This window comes from Pyxicephalus adspersus, chromosome 3, assembly GCF_032062135.1.
Source record: "Pyxicephalus adspersus chromosome 3, UCB_Pads_2.0, whole genome shotgun sequence".
NCBI classification, from domain to species: Eukaryota; Metazoa; Chordata; class Amphibia; order Anura; family Pyxicephalidae; genus Pyxicephalus; species Pyxicephalus adspersus.
Window position 1 is genome coordinate 15825853 of NC_092860.1, and position 11816 is coordinate 15837668.

General features: G+C 37.1%; 1 long non-coding RNA gene across 1 annotated transcript in view; it reads left to right on the plus strand.

Annotated features, from left to right (window-relative positions):
- Positions 1-9104, plus strand: part of LOC140327655 (uncharacterized) — a 227372-nt gene extending 218268 nt beyond the window's left edge. The window contains exon 5 of the long non-coding RNA XR_011920063.1: positions 7748-9104. This is a non-coding gene — a long non-coding RNA (uncharacterized lncRNA). The remainder of the gene's footprint in view (positions 1-7747) is intronic.
- Positions 9105-11816: the final 2712 nt, after the last annotated feature.

Genomic DNA, 11816 nt, shown 5'->3' on the forward strand with positions numbered 1-11816 from the left:
ACTAAATAACATCTGTGATGCTGCTGACAGCTTAAAGTTCCACTTAAATAATTTGTGATTGCGATTTATGGAAATGAATAAGAAGATTGTGGTGCCTGTGACGGAATGAGGACAGGTTACAATTACCAGGATTTAGTTCTGTTTTAAAAAAGAAATCAATACAAATAGGTGAGCGTATCTGTATACAAGTATGGCAGCCACTGTTTTTGGCTTTTTTAAGGTACAAGTTCCAGTTTTGTCTCTCTCACCTTTTTAATCTTGAACTTTCAGAAACATGCTTTTGCTTCTGATTTTTTCTTTTAGATAAAAATTCAGATATAATGTTTGTTTTATTACAATTCAAAATTCTAACTACAAGGTAAAATTATACCTAGCAATTAATTTACTAATGTTGAATCAAAACAGAATGGATTTTAATTTTTCCTGCTTTGGATACTGCACTTTGCTCCCTCCATTGTTTCATTTAATAAGCAATTACGTGTACTTGATTTAATTTCCTTTTCAATAAGCCATTGGTACGTAAAGCCTTCATTGGCAAGTTCATCCGAAGGAAATGTTTTTTTGTGTTGCCAGTTACTGAATGATAACTCCCAAAATGTAAATATCTGAGCAAGTACAGAAAACAAGTATGTTTTCTTAGTGTACCCTTGGGACCTCTTAAGTGGCATGTGAGCAAAGCTGCTCATAACCCAGTACACAAATAAATATAATGTAGTGACATATTGTAGAGTACAAATGCAACACTGGAAGTCATTAAAAATCGATTACAAACAGGGAGTGTAGCACAAAATACATGTTGGGAGCCAGCAATGACTTTTTGGCCCAAATAAAGTCAACTGAACAGTCTGGCCCAAGCCTTTACATGATTAGCTGTGATTCATAAATAGTATGGTTTGGACTAGAATAAACCTCAGAAATTTATCAGAACTGGTGGCTGTGATAAATCCCTGAATATTGTTAATTTACTTACAAATATTCCTCAAACTATTCCTTTGGAACTAAAAGTCTCAGCATCCCCTCATCTTCATTTCTGGTTTAGAAAGAAAGAAAAGAGATTGGTCCTGCTGCACGCTGGAACCGCAGGCAAAAGTTGGAAATCTTACTGTTATGTAAAAAGAATAGTGATGTTGCAGTTGTTATTTAAACTTTAGCCAGCAGACCCAGATTAGCAATGAAAGGGTTATCTGCCTCGTCTTATGAGTGTGTAGGGTAAGAAGAGGACAGGCGTGGAGTTGTTTATGTGGCACATATTGTTTGTACCACAAACATCTCTGATGGGCCTTTGAAAATGCTAAAAACGCAGAACTTTCATCTCATTCTGTCATGATGAGCATTGGAAACAGATACCATGTGTGCTGTGAGTCTCATGGAAACCAGGCTGGGCTTGCGCACTGCTGTTCATTCTTCAAACGTGGCAGATGTCTCAGACTGAGCAACCATGCTGACTTCTGTCTGCTGAGAATTATCCAGCTTCAGCCATCTAACCATCTCAAAGCTAGTTTGACATTTTTATTGGCTCTGGTACTTTGGTGTACAGGCTTTCCATACTATTCAGGTTATCTAAACACAGAATGTATGGATGATAACTCATCAAAAAGTTACTAGAAATTACCAGGGATGGATAAAGTAAAAAAAGGAGGCCCGTGTTTTGGGATGGCAGAATTAAGTAACTTTGTGTTTTTGTACAGGACGTGTAAGAAATGGCGATCCTGACCACATAAAAGCTGACCGCACTCATTACAACCTGGATGTATGACCTCATTTACTTATATTAACTATATAGGCCCTGATTTACTAAAGCTCTCCAAGCCTGGAGAGAATACACTTTGATCAGTGAAGCTGGGTGATCCAGAACACCTGGAATGGATTCCTTAAAATCATTTGTTATTTGCTAGCAAATGCTTTGAATCCTTGCCCAGATCCAATCCAGGTTTGCTGGATCACCCAGCTTCACTGATCAAAGTGTATTCTCTCCAACCATGGAGAGCTTTAATAAATCAGGGCCATAGTGTGAGGGCCTGTCTGATTGGATGCAGACTGAATGACCCTCACATTACACATTTTTTGTAAAGCCAAAGATAACTGCACATTAGATTGTTCCCTGTATGGCCAGCATAAAACCTGTCAGTTGCAAATGTAAAGAACAACCTAACAGTTGAAACACTCTTAGAACATAAATCTATATATATTTTATAGAATACCAATATGATTCACAGATATTTACAGAAAAAAAATGAACCCTATGTGTCCGCTCTTAAGGCTCTTGAAGAGCTTACAATCTAATGATATTACATAAACAGCCTTTGACCATTTGTTTAGCAATCAATGTTATTTGATAGCAGAAAGAGGTGGAAGCACCCATCCAATATACAAAGAACACATAAACTCTGCACAGGCTTCAGCATTGGTACATCTGTGAATCCTAAGGTTGCCTACAAGTTTTGCAATTTCCACAAGAACCTAAAATTATAACTGAAGGTGAAGCTCCTCTTTGAGTTAGCTTGAAGTGTACAGCACAGGAACTATAATCTAAAATAGTTCACAGCAGTGGCCTGTAGTGATCTTTAACCATCTTCCTTTTTCTTGTTTAGGGAAGTAGCACTGATTCTAGCCAACTTCCCCCTTATGGTTTGGACATGGTGAAATGACTTGAGGTTTAGGAGGAGGAATCTCTATGATACTCTTTCTACTCAACATAACTTGTTTGCTATGAATAGACTGTACAAAAACAGATGTAATTTTCTCTGTGTCTCTAGATAATGTAGGTACAGATCTCCTACTACCCCAAGTTTTTATGTAGAGGAACACACAGCTTATGTAATGTTCCAAAACAAAAAACTCTTTTAAAATGAACTGGGCTCAATGCATTCTGAAGAAACTTTCTAGCATAAAAACATTCTGCAGTTCATATACTTAATACAACAGTTTTTTTCAGTCAGTATCCAGGCAATCAAATACCAAATTTCCTGGTGGCATTCAGTACCTAAATATGATATTTTGAAGATTAGGCAGATTTAAAAGGGAACTCCAGAATGACATAAAACACACAAAATAACAAGTTTTTATTAAACTTCATAAAATGTAATTTAAAGCGGACCATCACCAAAATTTGTTTTTGGATAAAACAGTAGACAACTCTTCTTTTCTTTTAAACACTTTTTTTTTAAAAAAAAGGGGAGGAAGTTCCTACCCTCTGTCTTTATTGGGGTGCTGAATGGGAGCGAACAGCTTCCTGGGATACCTTCATCACAAAACCCAGGAGGCTTCTGGCTGCTCCTCTGGGCTTGCGCAGAGAAGGCTTTTTCCTGCAAAAAAAAAATGCTGATCTCACATGTGTGCAATGAGATTGGCACTCCTTTTTTTCCCTGTTTACAGCAGGCTATGTCACCCCAGTGACAAGATCAGATTACCTAGGAAGAAGAAGAAGAAGAAAGAAGGCGGACGAAGATAGCGGCGCCCTGCATGTCCTCTGCACGGGAACCAAGATTACAGAAAGGGTATTCCACAATACCACTTTGATCTAAAACACTTGTCATGTTAAAAATTCTCATTTAAGTTCTCATTATTCAACAGAATATTATACTCCTCAGACTGTCCTGGAAGCATCTTTACTACACCAATTCTAAGGAAATGCCTTTCTGGTTTGCAGGTAGACACACAGAGTTTCAAGTAAATATTATATTTTTTAATTTTGATTTTACACTATTCTTGACATAAATGGCAGCTACACCTTTATTTGTCTCTACTAAAGTCTACCATTACAATGTAAATCCTAGTGTACTTATTTCCCAGTCATTTGAAAACTGAACTATGTAAATGTAATCACAGCAAACTCCAAATTATCTCTATACATAAGAGCTATCAGCTCCCTAAGCTTGTTATCTAAAGTAATAGTGGACATGACATGGCAAAAACCATTTATCTATTAGAATTTTAGTACTATAATCCTTACCTGCATTACCCACCTATTAGACAGGTCTTTAGAAACCCTGCCACTCTTATTTGTTTTTACCTGCTAGGAATAGAAATGTTTCCTATCAATTAGGTTTCTGACCATTACCCCCTTAAGGTAGCCATAAACTGGTCAATTGGTGCAAGTAAATCATGAAATGGTCCTTAATATCGATATATGAAATAACTGCACCCATAGACAAGCCTGACCAAGCACCCTAGCTCTAACAAGCTACAATAAATGAGCAGTGAGCGTACTTTAGGTAACCAGCAGCCAATAGGAATGCTCCCTGCTGTTATACATACTGTATGGTTGCTCTTCCAATGGTGGTCATTGGAGAATTGTACCCAAATTTTGTTGGTAGCCTGTGTGTAGAGCAGTTGTTTGTAAAACTGTCACCCAAAACAATCACAATGTTTTCAGGTGACAGTTTACTGATCAACTTTACAAGCCTAACATTGGTGGGTGATTGGAGAAGAACTTAAAAGGATCATTAGTGTGTCAGGGGTTAATTATCTAAAGCAGAGGAAATACTGCACTAGTCCCACATTGCATCATTTGCCTCTGGCTAGTGATAATCCTATCTAGGAATCACTAAAAGAAGAATAATCCAAGGACAGCCAATACTGGCTTCCAGTTTTCAAACCCTGGGCCACAGGGTGGGAGACTGAGAGCATGTGTGCCTTGTACCTCTTGTGTCAGGTATAGTATATATCTCTCGCACTGCCCAATAAGCATTTCCAGGAACCTTTGGTTCTCTCGCAGCAATAAAATATTAACAGCAAATACCACCATATACAGTATTACTTTTTTACTGGATTTACAGTATGCATCAAAAAGAAAATACTTCATTATAACCAAGCCAAGAAACAGTCAAAGTATCTATTAGAGTCATAAATCTTGGTTAAGCTGACAAATAATCAGCACTGTGAGTTTGATCAAAGATTGTCATGTCAGGCATGTATGATCTTGGCTGTGCACTCAAAATCTGATTACAACATTTTCTGTAACTCCTGTGAAAATACAAAATGGAATGCTGCTAATCTTAAACACAGTGTACCTGGGTTTTAGAAAATCCAAATTTATGTTTTGTCATTCTACGTTGTAATGTAGTAAAAACTTGGTCCAGTGTGCACTGAACGAATTCCTTGCCCTAATGTTTAAATGGGAACTCATAACTAGGAAATATGGGAGTTGCATTAGTTTATTCTAAGTGTTCTTTCTAAGTGATTTCCAAGCAAATAGATAAATATACATTAGAAGTACATTCTCAGCAGGTCTTAAAATTAGGTAAACACAACCTCAGAGAAACAACAACAAAAGACATACTACACACTGTCATTATTTATTTACAAAGCCTTAGGCTATGTACATACATGCAATAATTGTCGTTGGAAAGGATCTTTAAAGATCCTTTCCAACGACAAGCGACTGCACGATGTATGAACAAATGCTGTACATACAGCACAATTCTGCCCAATGGAGAGGGGAGGGGGAGAATGACTGAGTGGCACCCCACTGCGCTCTCTCCCCACGGCGGTCTTTCGATAGAATAGAGAAGAATGCACAACGGGCGTGCTTAGCGTGCATCCTCCAACCGGAAATACACGCCATTAAAGGCGCACTCCGGGTCTTTATAGCCCTTCTCGACTGCACTTATCACTGCACTCTCCTAACTGTGGATCCTGTTGAATGATTTGTATTTATACCATCAAGGTGTAGGCACTACATTTGACATTATATTCATAGGATTAGGATATACCTTTCCACTTTTTAAGTTACTGACCAGCACTTATCCTTTTTAGATACTGCTAGGCTCTGGTCCTATCCGGGTCCTCACAGCCCTTTTTGGCTGTTCATATTACCACATCCTTCTAATTGCTGACCTTCTCAATTTACCTGTATTTATACCTAGAAGGTGGGACGTACAATTGATACTATACATTATATCATATATATACATCATATATTAGTACTTACCTTTTTACTTACTAACATTATTGACCAGCACTTATCCATTTAAGATATTGGAAGGCTTAGTCTTATCCCTATGCGATGTGAATATATATTGATGGATGAATCTACAATCACTAAAGTAGGTTGGTATACCTCTTTTATATTCATACCAGCAACTGTCTAAGCATACTCTAAAGGTAATCTCTTTTTTGGTATGGTATATTATGTCTCTTTTCCATATACTTTTTAAATAATGCATTATACATATCATCTATACATACATAAGATCACGCCTAATATGTTGTATTTGCCTACAGCAATTTTCCATAGCTGAGATTTCTTCGAATCTTTACCCATTGTTCTTATTATATCTATTATCCTTGTATTTGATTTGCATCACCTATACGTAAATAAAATATAAAACTTTTCCTTTATTTTTGGTTATCAACAATAGATTTTCAATCATCTACTCTTGTATATGATTATATTTTATTATTATTATTAATAAACAGGATTTATATAGCGCCAACATATTACGCAGCACTGTACATTAAATAGGGATTGCAAATGACAGACTAATACAGACAGTGATACAGGAGGAGAGGACCCTGCCCCGAAGAGCTTACAGTTATATCATAATCAGTATGATGTACATATTATATGGACATACATTACCATATTACTTTACACACCTGCCATTGATAATGAGAACCACATCAATATAGATATCTCACCTAACTGCCAAAATATTGTAGTTGCAAATATATAACTAATCAATGCAATTGAAAATATGTGTAGTTATATTGTAATGTAATTATGACAATTATGTGTTAATGTGTATGTACAGACTGTAGAGTTTGTTTACTATCAAATCCCTGAGGAAGCCTAATCATGGCGAAACTCGTTGGATCTAATGCGACCAATACAGTCATTTTGAATTTATAATTGGAGCACCTATGTATAGCATGAAATACTAGAGTCCTGTGAAGTCTTAACAGTACTGGGGTAAAATACAAATGTCTGCTCATTGTAATTATGTATTGTTCTAATGTGGAAAAATTACATAATTAAGAATATACAGTAACAAGCGAGCCTCAAACCTCTTTCTTTATTGTTTTTTTTACTAATTTTGCTAAATCACCTGGTGGTGGCTCCACATTATTTAACCTATAGTGAGGAGAGAAACACTCCGTGTTTTACAAGAACGTAATGTGTTTATTTCTAAAATAAAGTGTAAGAGGAAGTAAGAGCATAGGGAAAGCGGTACAGTTTTAGCATGAGTGATTACAATAACACCTATAATTTAAGGTTGACGCATTTCTCATTTGTATAAGCAATATTGTTTGCTTCTCAAATTCTGTATATATACATATATGTAGATACTGTATGTTTATGTCTTAGTGATAGTTTACAAGACATGCATCTAAACAGAGGGCTGTTGGGAGCTAATGATTGGGAGGTAATGATTTATTGTTTCAGAACAATTCCATAATATATATGGATATATGGCAGGTATAGTTTTTTTTTTAAATAAGAAAGAATACAGATTTGCTCCTAATACTAAAAAAACAAACAAAATTCCTATAGCATTTAGCAAGAAAAGATAAATTTCAGTTACAGACTGTGCCAAGTTTATATAAATAATCCAAATTTTCATTTGTTTGCACCACTGAATCATCCACAATAGTTTGTTATGTATATGAATTGCACTAGTTTCTTATGTATATGAATTGTACCACTTAAAGTTTTTCTGATGTTTTATACTTTGTGCAAAGAAAAAGACACACTTGGCCCATCCATTCAAAAATATTTTAAAATTCCTTTTCTTACATTTTCCAGCTTGCAGTGACAGCAAAAAAGAGGATGTGTATACAAATGTGCAGGTAGACCTTTCATTACACTCTCCTTGGCATCCTCTGGCCATTCTCCACACCCACAGGGAACTACTTCCAGCGGAGGTGCAAAATAATCCCTTACTCTTTACGCAATGGCAGTTATGGCACTGTTTACGTAAGTCGGAATCCCTCAATGCACACTCTTCCATATTTCTCCCACTAAAAGGTAATGTAAAGTTTGCTCCTGTGTTATCCTCTCCTGTACTTGATGACTGGGCTGCGAGGGGTCTAAATTTTGTGAGAATGCTGATCAATCCTTCTACCAATAAGACCTATTCTTTCCCAGAATTGAGAAAGGGATTCCCTTTCTGGCCAACAGTGTTTTTCTGTTTATCCAAGCATGGATCTACGCTTCAAAAGTAGCCAGGACTTTATCTCGGCATGACCATTGTAATCCCCTAGATAAAATGCTACCCTCTCCTTCCACATCCTCCAAAACTATTTCTAAATGTTATGATTTTTTACGAACAGATTTGGATTATTCTACAACTAAAATAGGAATGGCGAGGTTGCAACAATATTTTACCAATCTACCAATTGCTAAAATCTTACAATTGTATAGAATATCCTGGAAAGCGATATGAGAAGTTTTTTCGTCTCTTTCAAAAGAAATACATTTCCCCTAATCAAGCCATTTTATGGGACTCTCTGATGGAGATACCTGCTTTAAATGTGGTGCCCCTGCGGCTACTCTTTCACTATTTCTGGGAATATCTGTTTATTAAATGATTCTGGAGTCATGTGGTGAACTATATTTGTACTAAACTATTAACTGTTGTACCATTTACCCCTAAATGGGCTGTTTCTGGAATGGTGGGAAGTTCTACTTTTCGGTTCTCTGGAGGAGCGAGACGTTTGGAATGGAATGGTATTTACCATGGAATGAGCTGAAACTGCCATACATAAGGAATCCAAAATTCAAGCTTTCTATGAAACATGGGAGTTTTTTATTGCTACACTCCCACAAAAATAAAATTGTACAATTGTTTTCGACAAACCACGTGGTACATAGGAAGAGAGCTGGAACATGATCCTCCTATAGAGGTGGAATCACTGCTGATGTGAGCACTTATGTTTACTGATATTACTGTTTGTGTTGCACATTTTATTATATATTTTGTAATTGCAGTATCATCTGTATATTGATGACTATTGAGACTTTATTTTGTATGTAATACTGTTCACCGATATGTGCCAATATTTATGTGTTATGGTACTTGCAATGTTGTTTATGCCTTAAAAACTCTCTTTTGTGATATCCTATATACGACTCTGTGTGTATTACTGTTTATCACTGTTAAACCTTAATAAAAATATTTGATATAAAAAAAAGAAGATGTGATTAGTTTCCAATAGCAAAACCATGCTGGAAGTCACACCTGCATGGAGGCCTGATGCTATGATGTCCCTGCCCTATAATTTGGCAGGCTGGCCACCCCGGGTTCCTACTATAAAAAATACATTACAAAATAACAGTCTGATTGAAAGTACACAAGTCCTTGGTGATTTACTTTATCTAGATGTGACTGTTATATAAATAGCCATTCTTGGTAAGATTGTGATAGTTTAGTAAGTCTCTCCTTGCCTGGTTTCACTACCTTTCTGAGGTAAAATTTTAAGGTAAATGTCTAGAGAGCAACTTCTCTTTTCACAGTATAAAAGATTACAGAAGTTGATGTAGGTTTTTCTAAAGTTCCAGGTCATGTGCATTTATTTTAACATTACACTTTTAACATTAAATGGCTTTTTAGTATTGGTTAAAAAGATGGAACATGAAAATTGGTTTTGCACGCGCTCATTATATTTATTATCAGTCTTTTTAATCCAGCACAGTGCTGGTCTGCTTTTACTTACTTGCATATCCACAGTTTTTATTATTTTAAACTGTCATATTCCTGTTCAAATATGGGTTTATTCACAGATTTACATCCTGGTGTGGTGTGTTCATTATTTTGCACTACGTTGAGACAGTCTATTTATTCTAGTTAAAAAAACAACATGTGGCAGTACCACATTTTCTGTGATGCAGTGCTCATACTATGCTTAGCAATAGTGTACTGTGCTTTGGGGTGCACTGTAAGGCAGGTGCATTTTACCTTAGGGAATCACACCCGTAGTCCCCAACAGTGTCTTCAATAACCTTACCAGCTGTCAGCACAACCATTGGCAATATTTCTTTAATATTTAGTACTTTTAAACCACTTATTTAGGAACTGAGCTTTAGGCTCCTCTTGCTACTGTTGATGGACATTCCTGTATTTGTTTGCCCCTGACCTTTTGTGTCTTTGACAGCCCCTGTACATTGTAAATTATGCAGCAATCCCACATTGTAATCACTCATGCTAACTATACTGTACATTGAATGTACATGACATTAACAATTCATTAAGCGGTACATTTTTGACTATGCAAATAAATCGGTCTGCCTGCCTGTACACATCAATGTGCAGGACTTGATCAAATTTTAGCAAAAATATTGACAATCTTTTGTCTAAATATAGATGTGGGCCTATGCGTAAAAGGAAAACTATGCAATATCTTCATTGTTGGTTACTCCCAATATGTGTCTTTTTCATTGGAAAAGTTCATTATTCTCCTTAATAATGAAAACATATATATAATCCCCATAATACACTAATTTGTTTACTACCTAACATGCTTTTTGTTAACTAAGCATAAAAGGGTCTCAATGCAATCCATTGTTCAACCCACCATTTTTTTAAGCTGGGTAGGAAGAAATTGTAGGTGGGTGGCAGCCCCTGTATTGTGACCCAACTCTTCACTAACCACCCAAAAACAGCCAGGTGGCTACTGAAAAGTGCCAGGTGGTTCGCCCAGCTAAAAGGGTCTGGGGAGGACACTGCAATCCTTCTACAGAAAAAGGCCAAGCAAGGCTGTGAAAATACCGTATTTTTCGGACCATAAGACGCACTTTTTTTCCTCCTAAAGTGGGGGGAAAATCAGGGTGCGTCTTATGGTCCGAATGCAGAGGTACAGGGGCATATTTTTTTACTTACCTGTGTCCCCGCCGGTCCCCGGCTGCGCCGATCTCTGCCTGTTCTGTGATCCAGCGTGCGGCACTTGTGCCCGCCCACGAAGGCGGCGCCGATTGATTTGATGAATGCCGATCGGTGCCGCCTTCATGGGCGGGCACAAGTGCCGCACGCTGGATCTCAGGGGAAACCAAATGAATTTTTTTTTTTCTTGTTTTCCCGTGCGGAAAACCTGGTGCGTCCTATAGTCCGGAGCGTCTAATGGTCCGAAAAATACGGTACTTTTCTTATATGAGAAAATGACATCATATATTCCCTCTGGCACCATGACCAATGCTGTGGCATTGTTGACACAGTCTTTCCCTAAGAGGTTTGGGGGCTCACATTTAGGTAGATCTGGCCAATCAGTTACTTTGTCTCCATAGAAGTCCTGACTTCATCAGAAGCTATCTGGTTATGTCCACAACCACCAGAAGGAACTTGTGCTGTTTGTGTTGATATACGCAAGAAAAGTATTTCATTGTGTCATTCCTGTTTGCTGGGTTATATGTTTTTCTGACTCCTGCACTTAATACAATACATATACCTGATCATCAATCCATACATTTGACCCCTGCATTTGGTCAGTTACATGCCCTAGTGTAATACATAAACCTAACCCTTTCACGCTGTATTTTAAATATGCAAGACCACTCTGCACGATGTATGGTATATACCTGTGACCCATTTACACACTCTGGAATTAGAGTTAAGTACCCTAAATGTTTTTTAACCTTACCCCTTTAGAACCCTCCTACTGCATATTTTGCCACACCCACCATTCAATGTGGTGCACTTCCATACCTTATCTAAAGTTTTGCTGGTGGGATTACCTGATTTTTATTTACATCCCTACAACAGAACATGTTTCTCCAGTTTTCCTGATATGTATTGTTTTAATCCACAGACCTTTTACCATTTTCTTGCCAGTATCAAGACTCATTTTATCATAAGAATATCTTTTTTGTAAATGGAGTCGCC